We start from the raw sequence: 14,169 nt of genomic DNA, 5'->3' as shown, positions 1-14,169 counted from the left end.
GTTTATAAATTTGGAGTCAGAGAGGAACGATAAGAGAGGTTTCTTTTCTTTTTTCTTTTCTTTTCTTTTCTTTTCTTTTCTTTTCTTTTCTTTTCTTTTCTTTTCTTTTCTTTTCTTTTCTTTTCTTTTCTTTTTTTTCCTGATTCTATTTTCTCCGTGAAGGAGGAGGTAAGGTCATCATTGGCTGTGAGTTGGGAGGGGAAAGTTGAAGGCCTGGGGAACAGTGGTTCTAACCCGTGGGTCATACCCTCATCTGCACATTGGAATCACCTGGAGAGTTGTCAACACTCCCAGGCTGTACGTCAGGGCAAATCAGAACATGAGAGGGCGGAACCCAGAATCAGTACTTTGAGTAACTTCTCAGGTGATTTTTATCTATGACCAAGGCCGAGAATGCTGCCCTAAACCTTGGCTGTGTGCATTCGAATCATTCGGGAGATCTTTGAAAATGATGCCTGGATGCCATCCCCGGATCTGATTTTATTGGTCTGGGATAAGGCCCACTTACCAGGATTTTTAAAGAGCACCGCAGGATTCCGATGTGTACGCCAGGGTTACGGACCCCTGATGTACACAGTGGTCGGGCAGCGGTGAGGACGGATCCGAGGTTTGTAACAGCAGCGGCTTGCAGAATGGAGCGATGCACGCGGCATGCAGTCTCCTGTTACAGACTCGGAAAGGATGGGTAGTTGCGTTCGTCTGAGCTCAGGGTTTTGTTGTTACTCTCTCGGAAGGAAAAGGGAGAAAGAGACTTTAACAATAGAAGGATTTAAGTGGTGGATTAAGAGGTGTAAGCTTAATAGGAAAGGAGGTTACGATATGAGGGTGTCCATAAGGAAGAAATAAAGGGATCCTGAGTCAGGAGCTTCCTGTGAGGTTGAAGAAGAATGGTAGAGCCAGCAGCTGCATGAACGAACTGGTGAGGTTTCTGGAGGATAATCTAAGATGGATTTCATTTTTACCTTGTTCTTGTTGACATCACTGACATCGGCCAACATGTTAACAGTAGCTATGCCAAAGCGAATGAGCAGGGAAGTATCAGAGATGATCCTTGCCTAAAATACGGTGCCATTTTAGGATAATATAGAGTAGCCACAGAGTCTTCCCATTTCTGCGTGTATTTTGGAAGTGTTGACTCCTCTTTGCCCTTGACGGTTCCAATAGATGCCTGGTTCTGATGCTGTTTTTAAAGGTTGGCCTCCTTTAAGACCCTGCTGTTTGCAACAGTGAATGAAGCTGGAGGATGGAGAGTAAATGAAATAAGCCAGACACAGAGAAAAGAAAGCCGCACCATCTCCCTTATATGTGGAATTTAGGAAAGTCGAATACATAGAGGCAAGAGTAGAACAGAAGTTACCAGGTGGGGAGGAGGTAGGGAAAATGGGGCGATGTTGGGCAAGGGGTACAAAGTTGCAGTTACATAGGATGAATAAGTCCTATATGAGATCTAACGTGTAGCATGATGCTAGAGTTCGTAATATTGCATTGAATACTGGAAATTCGTTAAGAGGACAGATTTCAGGTGTTCTTATCATGCACAAACATGGTAACTATGTTGGAGGTATATTAATGGGCTTGTAGCGATCCTTTCACTATGTTTATGTCAGAACATCCTGAGACCTTACATATATACAATTATTATTTCAAAAATAAAATTGAAAACAAAACAACAAAAAAGAGGTTGGCCTCCTTTATGTGAGCCTTCCCAGAAATCTCCAAGGCTTAAGATCTCTCTGGAGAGCTCTCTGTGTGGCCTTACACAAGACATTTAGCTGGACCACACCAACTACAGTATATCCTAAAACTGACCTTCCTCTTGGGGGCGCTTCACCTCAATTAGCCGCCTACCCAAACCTGGCTCTTGGGGATACATTGCTGTCTTGTTTACACTTCAGCTCAAATGGTGACATTTTTTTTCAAAGAGTAATAAGGCAGACAAAATCTTCAAGTGATAAAGGAGGAGAAAAAAAAAACTTCAGAAAATACAAAAGTAAAAAAAAAAAAAAGGCAACTTGATGTTTCCAAAGCCCATGTTTCTGATTCTACAATTCAACTTAAAAAATTTGAAAGCATTTGTTGGTCTTGAATGCCTCGTTGCCTCTTCCTGGGCTTACATGGTGTGTAACTTCATTGCCTCTCACATGGAGATGTTAGTAGGAAACTTGTACCCTTTTGAAGCAAGTCTTAAACGTTTGATGTAATTCTTCTACCATTCTGGGGCTCCCCCGCTTTGCGTGGGTCTGCACTCGTGGTGCTAACGGCAGGGCTACAAGGGAGAGCACTCCACCTTGTAGTAGACCCTTATAATGCCGGGTCACCAGGAAGTACCTTTGGTCCATTATAGAGCAAATGAATACATGTGTTATATAACTTGAATTCATGTAAATAATAACAGCCAATATTTATGGAGTACGGCTTTGTATCAGACACAACTCCAGATATGTCATGTAAACTTTAAAACAGCCCTTTATTTTCCGGACGAGCACGGTAAGATGGCTTTCTTAAGATCATATAGGTAGTGCATGGTTGAATTCAATTTTTGATTTGAAAATTATGTTCTAAGATGGCTAACTATCCCCAGCTGTTGGCTCTCTCTTCAAACCCAATATAGGAAATACCAAGGTGGGATGAAAGGATGGGGATTCCTGAATCAACAGAGAAAACTTCAAGAAATCCCTGAGGAATTTTCCCTTTCCTTTATCACTGCAAAGCAGACAAAGCAAAACCTCTTGGCTGAAGTGCAAGATATCAGCAAGAGCGGGTGATCTTTGGGTTTAATATAATTTCTGTGTTACATCTGCACATTCCTGAATGTGTACATCAGAGCCAGGTCTCCAGTTAAGGAATTAACAGTTCCTATTCTTACCTCTCTTTTAACGTAGCTTTCCCAGCAGGAAAACAATCTGCAACAAGAGCTTGGTTGGTGGTAGTTTGTTTTGGGAAGTGATTTCCTGCGGTGGTAACATTCCTGTACTTGCAAGCTGTGCTCGCATTAATACCAAGTGGGAAAACACTACCTTGAGAGCCTTCTGACCTGCACAGCATGACTTGAGTTGATAATTGGCTAATCTGGGGTTGTCTTCTCTTTTTTAAGGTTCTTAAGAAGTTAACGAAGGGCTTGTTAATGGGACATTATCTCCCTTTCATCTCCAGGTTGCACACTTCTGAGTGGCTGGCAGTTCCCAAAAGTGCCCCACACCACTGTGGAGTCATTGAAGCCCCAGAGCATAAAACCAGTGATAATCTGGAGTAGCTGAGACAAAGTGCTGCCAGGATTCATCCTTTGTTTCTGGTCACTGCAGTAGAGGCTAATGTACAAGGTAAGCCAAGGAAGGGGCACAAGAGAAGTCCAGTACCTTCTTTTCAAATGCTTCTTAACTAGAGCCTTCCATTCTGGATGCCGCTACAAGTACTCCAGTATAACTGTTCTGTCATGGAACATCAGAGCAGGAAAGAACTTTGGGGATTTTCCTTCACCACTGTCTCAGGATCACCTCAAGTGGGGCTGTAGTGCATTGGTAGTCCATGTTTGACTAGGAGCAACATACCAAACTAATCCATTGGTGAACTGAGTCCACATATTTTTCTCCTCTGCCATTTGAATTATACCATTGGCAACACCCCCGTGAGGCCTTTGGTATTATTTGAGGGAAAACGTTGGTGCAACAAAGGTAGGAGAGATGAGATTTGGGACCACATGTTCATAGCATTTCCTTGTACTCTCTGGATGTGCTTGCTATAATCCATCGTATAATGGATCACTGTCTCATTTACCCAAAATTATAGCTCAGCGGCTGGGGTAATATTCAGCTTTGGTGGCATATACTTTATGTCCCATGGTCAGGGTATTCTTTCTCTACTAAGGCTTAGTAGTGAGTCAGAAACTGCTTTTGGAAATAGAAAATAATTCTCTACATTAAGACTCTCCTACTGGAATTTGCCAGACATTACCCTCAGCATTAGAACCCACCACAGACATTTCCAGATCCATTGAATCCGTTGTGTCCTATGGCCCATTGGTCAGGGAAGCTTGCACTGGAGTTAGGAACTGCTGTAATGCCATCTCTCGCTCTGAAACCCACTCAAAACTGGCAACTTTCTGTGTCATCAGATAAATGGGTTTGAGAAGTAGTCCCCAGTGCAGCGTACACTGTCTCTAAAATCTAAATAGGCCTCCTACATGCTACACTTCTATCTTAGTGAGGGTACAGGTCTGACATCTTGTCTTTTATCTTCCAGGGTTAGCTTAGAGTTTGGGGATGTCTTGGCTTGCTCCAGACCTTTTGACCCCTAGAATTTTATTGATGTGGCAGGCTCATCAGCATAAATTCTTTGGTATCACATTAAAAAAATCATCCTAATATTTCTTTTTTCTGAGGTTATGACTCCTTCCTCAAACCTTGGCTAAGGCAGTTCCCACATCTCTACATTATTTATTATAGACCAAGCTTCAACATGCCATCCTAGCAGCCGTTCTAGGTTTCTTCACTAGAATGTTAAATCCTGAAACATGAATGCTTTGTGTCAATAGATTTTCTCTCATGAAGCTTTACAGTCTAACCACTTGATATAAAATGTCTCCATCTCAGGCCTTGGAATGCCATTGATTTTCCTATCCAGTCTTTGATGTTAGAATATAAAAGTTATTTAACCCATGCATTCGGTCTCTTTTGTAATTCTGTCCTTACAATTAAATCCAAGGCTTACATTTTATTAAAGTCTGCCTTGTAGATTGCAGGAGACAAGACCCTCTCTAAATGCTCTCTTGGCATCCTCGTGACTTATATAGCTTCCCAAATCAACTCTGGTGCTAATTGTGGTGTACAGCATGCTGGGACTTATCAGGACCTCCGGCTACTACAACGGCGGGTCTTTATCTCAGTGCACTTATTCAATGATCCAATTCCAATCCCCATACCGCGGGCCCGCTTTCCAAGGCTGCTTGTTTCTTAGTCTGTGATTCACCAATAAAGCGTAGTTTGAGACGGGCTGGTTTTTAAGCAGTATGTTTTGGGAAGTGATCCCAAGCGGTAGATTAGGAAGCATGGAACAGGGAAGAGGGAGAGCCAATAAAGATCCCCTTGTAAGTTGATCACCAATAAGGGGAAATGAGATTTCATCCTCCCAGGACTCTTGGAGTCCTGTAGGATCACCTCAGGGATGTCTACTTGAAGGATAAAAGAGGGGAGCTTTGTCCATTAGATCTTGTCCTCCAGTGATGAAAGTTTTCCTTATTGGGCTTTAACTTCCTTGCAGTTGCAGCCTGCACATGTGTGAGTCCCTGCTGGGTCTCCTGAAGCGTCCGTAGCATGTGGTGACATTACAACTGAGGGAAACCAGTTGTTGCAGTGAAGACTGCAGGAGAGCTGGGCTGAGAGGCTAGAAGTTGGGCATAAGAAGAAAAGAATGCTCCCTTCTTTTTTCTAACACTTTCCTCCAGTCCAGTCTTACATTTTGGATCTGCTCCAGGTGCCTCATTAATGTGTTTCTGCCATGGAGCCATAAAACATTAGAGCAGATAGGAACTTCAGGCAACTTTATGAGGGCACCATTACACAGATGAGGATACTAAGGTAGAAAAAGGCTCGAGAATCCTGGCAAGTCACACAGCATAGCAGGGCTCCAAAGAGGCCTGGGACCGAGGACTCTTGGTTAGCTGCATTTGGTGCCTTGAAACTTGCAACCTCTTGGAGTCCAGGAGGTCATAGCATCGCTAATATGGAAATGATCTTTACTCTCACCCGTGTTCTTTGTTCTCTGAGAATAACTTCAGTAATGCTACTTATATTTATCCAGTACTTCACATTCTGCCAAGCAATTTCGTGCACATCAGCCCATTTAATCCTCACAGGGACCCTGTGAGAGCTGTGTTATTGTCACTTCATAGATTAAGAAATAGAAGTTTAGAGATTCAGTCACTTGGCTGCCTATGGTCTCAGAAAATAGAATTCTGTCTTCTGAAATAGGTGGAATTCTGTCTTCTGAAAAATTCATTTATTACAAGCCATGGAGAAATGCTTTATAAATGCTGAAGGAGTACACACAGACAAAATCATGTCATTATAGTGCAATCTTTAGTCTTTTGTGGAAATGTGCAAAGTCCTAACATCCCTCTCCCTCTCACACACGCACACAAAGAAGAATCGTTAACGTAAAACATATGAGCTCCTGGTGGCACGTGCAAAATAATTATTGTTTGTGGTATTCATTTATCCATCCATTTAAAAATTAGTGGTTGCTTAGTTTAGGTCAGAGGTTGTTACAACACTATAGATCACAGAACAGATAAAGCCTTGCTTTCATGCACCATGTTTAATATAAATATATTAAAATCCGCATAATTTATTGTGCCCATGGCTGGAACTCAAACTGACCTCCTGTGATACTTTTACTGAAGCAAACCATGAAAGAAGAAAGCACTTCGTGCCTAGAACAGAGAGGTGAGCTGCAGTACACGTTCTTTACGTTGTAGGTTATTTTCAAAATTGCTCTTCTGTGAGTAGGGAGACCAACAAGAGGAAAGAAGGTGAAACAAAGAGCTGCTTCCAGCTGAGAGTTTCCTTACTCACTGATAACATTTTCACTTAAGTCAAATTACCATCCCCTCCTCTCCATTCGCCTTAGACCAAGTTCCCTGTTCTGCTCAGCCACCAATAAAAGCACTGTCCTCATTTCTAACTTTCAACACTTGCCTGATGCTTTTGCCAGCATGTAGTTACCTATGGGAAGGCATTTTATGGACTGAAAATGCCTGGCTTAAGAAACTTCTTTCCCCCCAGATATGCATAGCAAAACTGATGGTAACATATGGCCCTATATTTTTTCCCTTCTTGCCAGTTCACTAAAATAAATTTACTTTCAATTTACATATTCTTGTCTACATTTCAGAGCTTTAAAATATATTTGTAAGGTCTGTCCTGTCTATCTTTTTCTAAGATTATGCAACAGCTCTGCATGCTGTTTAGGAAATAACAGGAACTTTTATGATTTTTAGAATCTTTCATTTCCTAAGAAATTTAGAAAAGTTTATGAGATCAGAAAAAGAAAGGCCTGAATATCCTTAGAAATGTAAAATTATGTAAAATATATAATAATTGTTTCTATAACTAGATGGTAATATACCTTTCAAATTTAAAAACAAGTCTACTATCTATAAAGTTCTATTAGAGAGGTTTTGCTCTCTCTATACAATTCTGTCTGGACCCTTTAAACAAAGGCCATATTATTAAAATTTATAGAAATATGAATGGGTTCATGATGTGGATTTCAAAATAAGGAGAAACTCATCATGGACCTTTGAATTTTCTAAAATGGAAATAATACTATTTTCAAGGCTACTTTGTTGTTCTGTGAGGGAAACTGGTAGGCTTTAAGAGAATGTCTCAAAAGACTGGCTTTCCCCTTCCAGGTTCCAACGTCAACCATTCTTGAGAATTTTGTCAATGGAGTGTTAAATGTAAAAAGACATGTTCTGTAGGCAGAAAATCGTGGGCCTGTAACAAGAGTGTCCCAAAGGTATGATGTGGAGATACCCGGTCTGTTTGGCTTGCTTGCTTTCTAGATTCCATTGTGGAGAACAGAGCTGTGACTAGATCTTTATAACTCTGTGATGGGATGGGTCACCAACATCCTTTTCTGATCGTGTGGCTAACTAAACACTACTCAACCATTACTCACAGGCCATGGGTCATGAGTATGGAGGGCTTAAACTCATTGCCTTTGCCCTGGAAATCATATATCAGGTAATGTTAGGGATGTTTGTGAAATCAAGAATAAAGGGAGACATTTTAAGATTGTTTTAAATGATGGTTCTCAAAAGGGGGAAGATTTCGTCCAGACAGGGGACATTAAGCTGTGCCTGGAGACTTATTTTGGTTGTTGCAACTGGGTGAGAGGCTACTTGTATCTGATGGGCAGAGGTTAAGGGTGTTGTTAAATCCCTTTGTTTTGCTTTTTTTGTTTTTGTTTTCTTTCTGACACGGTCTCAAACAACAATGTAAAAATAGAAATACAACTTATTTTTACCAATATGTACAAAGGCATGCCTTATTTTGTACTATTCTGTAGTTTATTCCATTCCTCCCTTCTTTCCTGAGCCTCCCACCATTTCTCATATCCTCCAATTTCTCCCCATTCCTGACCCCCTCCCTGAATGTCATCTCATACCTCAGTTTCAACAAAGGGATTGGATTCAAATATGCTGTAGTTTAAGGAAAAAAAGACAAATATTTTCATTCTTCAGGCTGCAGGATGGCCTCATAGAATATGATGGGCCCACGCAGGAGGACTCCTCAACACATTTTGCCTACAATACTCGGGTGAATTCTGACTCCTTTTCATTCGTAGTATTTTGCTTTACAGGGAAGGCATCCTCTGACAAAGGAAATGCTTATTGCTGCCCCCAAATTTACTATAAACCATCTATGTTGGCCATGGAAAGGATAGAAAAAGTCATTAATAATAAAAGTTATGGATGACCATTTTATTTAGAAAGCAAAAGAATATGACAAAGCATTACATGCCACTCTTTTCTGCATAATGGAGTAGGTAACTTACAATGTTACCATAAAAAGAGAGGTAGAGTAGGGTTCAGTCTCTGAATTTTCAGAAAGGTATATATTTCTTAGGTTAGTAAGAACTTTTAGTCATGGTCAAGAAAGATAGAATTAGTACAGAGTAGAAGAAAAATTACAAGGCTGGATGACTTGAATTTTTTAAAAATTTTACATTTAAATTATATTTAGAGACATGGAGAGACAAGCTTAAAGACAGTGAGGGAGTGGTATTGCTGCATGTGTGCTCAATCATGAAGGTTTAAAAACAGTATAATTAAGCTTGCGATCTCAGAGACAGTAGCGTGTCTGATTGTGGGGAAGAGTCTCATTGTGAAAGATGGAGCAGATGTTCATGGTTGTGAGACACGGTGACAGAGATGTCTGATTTGGAGAGATCAATACTTTGTGAAGTTTGACATTACTAATCTGATCAAGAGAAAACTCTCACATGGTACAGCCTTCTCTGCACCTCTTGAAAAATAAAGTGAATTTGGAATGTTATTTCTCTTTTAGGTAGGCGGACAGTAAATGACAATCACATGAAACCACTCCTTTCTAGGCATTCTCACTAGACTAGAACATCCTAAAATTGCAGAGAGAAAGAAAAGCATAATGAGAGCTAAGGGTCCATTTTGCTCTGCAAATTCTTTTGGAAGGATGGTCTCACCTTCTGATCTTCATGGTAAATCACACATTTTTTTTTTTCTCATTCCAAATTAGAATGTGTCACCTATGTTGGTTCGTTTGGATTACTTCCATCTCCACCCTTCACTTTCCAAACACTTTCCCTCAAAAGGAAAAGACAACACATGCATAGTAGCCAGTGGAGTCTTTTTATTTTTAATTTTACTTTACAATCTCTCTAAGCCACTCTTTGTAATCGCTTATTTCAAACAAATGAGCCCAGCCAATTTGCCTGGGGAGACAAGAAATGCTTCATGTCCTGAAGACTTTGTCTTCCATAGAGAGAAATTTGGCATCGCACAGCCCCATCATAGCCAAGAAATTAAAGGATTTTCTATTCCAATAGCTAGCTGAATTCAGTGATGGTAGCCTATTAGGAATGTGTGTGTACAGTCAATAGCACCTACAACTGATAGGAAATGAGATGTGTCAGAGAATTCTCTCAAAAATTGCCGCAGCTGCTGGGTTTCTGCTAGAGAGTAAATAACAAATATATTGACATGCATTTTCCTTAGAAGAGCAGCTGCTCTGATCAATGCTGTTAGAGGGGCTGCCTGGCCAAGTCGGGAGTTGCCTATGACAGTCTGAGTTGACGCTATGTACGCTGATGTCCTTGTTAGTCTGATTTGCCAGAGGAGAGCCCAATTCTTCCCAGTCAAACTCTCCAGATACTCTTCTAAACTGACACTAAAATTATTTGTCATTTGGGGAGTAATAATATGTACCTCTTCTGTATTTTCTCATCACTGAAATTTCCTGAGTTGAGCCATGAGGGAGGCACACGACTCCCCTGCCCTCACTCTCCCTTTCTGTGTCTCCAAACAGGGAGTGAAAACATTTTGCATAAACAAATTCCCAATCCTAACTAATCATATGAAAGCTGACAAAAGTATGTTATCTTACACTATGAAAATACTAATCAAAGCAGCTTGTCAATTGTTAAAGTTAATGATTTAGATATGCAACCGTCTGCCTAAATTTTAGTAGGTAATTACATAATTATACGCAGGTTAACACAATCAAAAATAGCAATTGCCTCCTCAGACTTTTGACTGTGTCAGGGTACTGCAGGCCCATTCTGGAAATAACTGCTTATCGCATGGTATTTGAGTGCATGGGGATGCCATAACTATTGTGCTTAGGAAGGATTTTCATATATCTGGGTTCAACTCCCCAGGCAGTCAAGATAAAGAGGAGATTTGCCTGTGAGTGTTCAGTAAAATATGCTGTTAAAAGCACTGAATTTACCAGTTTCTATCCCTTTTATAGGATGAACAGGCTTGCTATTAGTTATACAGTGATCCATTCTAATTCATAGTGTCCCTTTTCCCCAGCTCAAGTTTCAGACTTTAAGTGTAAATATTTGGTAATTTTATTAACTAAAGCATTTCAGGACAATTTCCCTCAAAACATTTCTGGAAAGCAAAGCTTTTATTTATTGATTTTTATTGTGCTATTGAAATCATGTTTCAATCAGGAAAAAGGAAGCTCAGAAATTGACTTAAAATATTTTGTGGTATAGAACATTGAAGTACTGAGATGTTTCCTAGACCTTTCAAAGCTATGTAGCATTATTTTAATTTTGGACTCTCCAAACCCAAAGTCTGGGAAGGAAGGAAAAATGGAAGGAGACCCTTGTACATTCTTATGTTCTTTCCCTTTTTCTCCTCTTGGTCCTTCTTCACCCTTTTCCCTTTTGTCCTTTTTACCGAGTCTTTATCATGTCAAGAGTCAGGAGTCATGAGTCATGAGACATATTGGGGATATAAAATGAAAGCAACACAGTATGAAAATTTAGGAAGTCCTCAACAGCGTTAAAAGAGACAAGTAGTCAGATAGGTGCTGTCTATGAGCTAAGGCATTTGACTAGTGGTATAAATTGGAGATTATGAAAGTGGAGGCAGAAACTCTTCATTCTGTAATGAGAAGAGGGGAAAATTGGGAAAGCTTACAAAAAAGAAGGTCTTTATCTGAATCATCAGTTATTCAAAGCAGAAACTGTATGTGTGTGGGGTGGGGGGGTAGGAGGCATTCAGGTGGAATGAACAGCCTGTGCAAAGACAGGGAATTATGAAAGCTTTATAGAATTGTGTTTGGAAAACTTTGATCTATCCAGAATTTATGTGTAGAAGTATTAAAGGAGATTTTCGGGAAAATCTCTTATGGGACCTAATGCTTCTAGGACCAAAATGTAATGACTTCTCCTCCCATCTTACATAAACATATAGAATTAAAAGGCAATGATTATTTTCCTAAATTGGGATGTGTCAAAGTCTTCTTGTCCTTTCCTCTGGAAAGTCAGTGTATCTGCACCATCTGTAAATTTCCCACTGGTAACTTGTAGCTTGTGCTTCTTTCTCTTTTTACGTTTCCACAAAAGAATAGCGATACACTAGTTCTGTAGTATTCTAAATGGGTTAAAGACATTTGATTGGATATTATTATGGACCTATAATTTCTGCTTATGATGGCATTCAATCAAAATAATGAAATTTATCAGGCATTTTCTCTTAGCCTTAGAAAACAGAATGAATCTGAGGGAAAATTTATATGCCAATGCTTTATTGTAGAGTATAACTCAGGGCCAGCAAGAATAAAGGGAAATAAGAAATGAGGAAGGGGACAAAGAAGAAGCAAATATAATATGTGTTGTTGAAGTGGCCATAGCTTCAAAGAAAAACACAGACATTTACTAAGTCTTTTGGGATGGCTCTGGAGAATCATAAAGAACTTTTTTTTTTTTTTTTTTTGGTACAATCTGCAATGGGGATGGATGAAGAGGAATTTATGTTCTGGATCCTTCTTTTCCAGGTTGTGTGTGTAGCCAGCACATGCAGTATGTGGCCATGCTTTACCCATGGTTCAAGAAGGAGAGAACTATGGAACATAGTAAAGCCTAATGCACACGGGGCAGAGTTTGCTGAGAGGCAAGGCCTAGGCTGTGGAGTCTTAGACATAATTCTTTTAGCCAGAAGTAGTATGCTGAATGCCATCATACACAGGAAGTACTGCTCACCTTGAACCATGTACTTAACTTACTAACCATATACGTTGCAAAAGTTTCTAGGTCAAATTTAGTCCTTGGGGAGTAGTTGCAGATTAAGTCAGCCTGGAGGAAATGCAATCCCTCTGAACAGACCTACTTAGGATAGGATGCTGGGAAGATCTGAACTGTGGCTTGCTGACTGTGATGTGACCATGTTGTATGGTGGGAGGTCACTTCCAATTTGATAACTAACATTAAAAATAGTTGTTAGAATGACTTGTCCTCTTGTTAACAGAAACTCTTCCCACCACCTCATCATAATATGGTCTTTTTTTAAAAAATCCTGTGTACAAATGTTAAAACTCTTAAAACCTAAATCCATGTTTCAAAAACAAGAGTAATTTTGTCAATGTCATTACAAACATTGGGTGTTTTCCATGCAGGCTGATCAGTTCCTTCTAGGCACAATTCCTGTAATGTAGGTAGCCAATCGTAAGTATACAAGATTGGCTGTGGATTATGGAACTCAGACTGAATGAGTTATTCTTTTCCTAGTATGAGTACTTGAAATAAAAGAAAAAAAAATCACACTTCCTTATAAGAATGAGTTCCTTTAAAATAGATATATATGCATATATATATGTATATATACATACAACACATGAAATATATATTTTAATGTCACCTTTAACTAATATTTTAACTTTGATTTAGATGACAAGAATATAATTTCTACTTTGCAAATTACATTGAAGAGTTATCTTCCTATATTTGAGAGGCATGACTGAAATAAATACCAATACCTATACACAAGTGTGTTTTTAATCTATTTTTAATTTCTGTTTCAGTCAAATCTGAAATGTTGATCTATTGTCCTTCTTCACATCACATTGAACCTATCCTTTACTCTGCTCTCAAATGCTAATATTTCTGTGACATGCAGAGTCTGGCTTCTGTAGCTTTTGCTTCAGGCATCACCTCATTATTCTTTTTAGCTCCTTATTAGAGAAAAGCCACTGACCTCTTACCTGGGTCTCCCTATCCAGTTAGTACTTGTGAAAGGCCAACTCATCTCAAGGCTTCTGTATTCCAGCTGTGTTTCTAAATCACCTTATATTCTTATCTTCCCCATTTCCATCTCAGAATAGAAATATATAGACAAAGTACCCTCTTCCTGCTCTTTCTTCCCTTATAAAATAGAGCCCATGATAACTTACCTTCATTTAAAAGGTGGTCGCCTTCACAATGCTATTGCTGATGAAGAGAAAATTTCCTAATATTTATCTTTTTAAAAATCACTTCTTTCACTTTCTTCTTTCCTTGTTAATGACTACTAATTAGTGTTGCTTAGAAAATCTACCTCCGATACTATATTTTCTATGTGCTTTTAAGAAGTCTGGCTTCACTCATCCCACTCTTAGTTTTAAATCGAGTTCTTTTACTTCTTACATTTAGACATATTTTGAACATAACATGTCAGAACTGTTTTTAAATGAAGTGTTTGGTCACAGCAACAAATACTGAAGTCTTTCTGTTAATGGAAATTTTTCCCAGGGCCCACACCTTCAGGTGCTTTAAAGCTGATGGAAACAAAACATCATTCTAGAACCTGAATTTAAGATATTTCCATACAAATTCAAACCAAACAGACAATTTTCACAGATGACACCGAATTTCACAGTTTTTTTTTTCTTGCAAGACTGATTTATATAAGACTTTTACTCAGATCAATGACCTGAATGAGAATCCTTCTCCCACTTGACATCCATGCTTTTGACCCGGTTTGAGGATAGAATCAGAGGGCTGTGTACCATGTGAAGTGAAATTATTCGTGTATACAAATGATAGTTTTACAGTGTGTGCCCAAACGAAAACCAGACCACACACCACAAAGACATAACACTAAAACTCGAGATAGGAGCAGTTTCAGGAAAAGGATAAAAA

The 14,169-nt window shown here is 39.3% G+C and overlaps 1 protein-coding gene across 2 annotated transcripts in view; it reads left to right on the top strand.

Moving 5' to 3' along the window:
• The window catches only part of CXXC4 (CXXC finger protein 4), a 385,276-nt gene that overhangs the window by 112,794 nt on the left and 258,313 nt on the right, over positions 1-14,169 (top strand). For both annotated transcript variants that reach the window (XM_087866374.1, XM_087866375.1), the window contains exon 2: positions 3,154-3,320. The gene's annotated coding sequence lies outside the window, so the exon portion shown is untranslated. The remainder of the gene's footprint in view (positions 1-3,153; positions 3,321-14,169) is intronic.

The sequence above is a fragment of the Ursus americanus genome, chromosome 13, assembly GCF_024610735.1.
Source record: "Ursus americanus isolate L20-20 chromosome 13, mUrsAme1.1.p, whole genome shotgun sequence".
Classification (NCBI taxonomy): domain Eukaryota; kingdom Metazoa; phylum Chordata; class Mammalia; order Carnivora; family Ursidae; genus Ursus; species Ursus americanus.
This window is presented reverse-complemented; position numbering and strand designations above follow the sequence as displayed.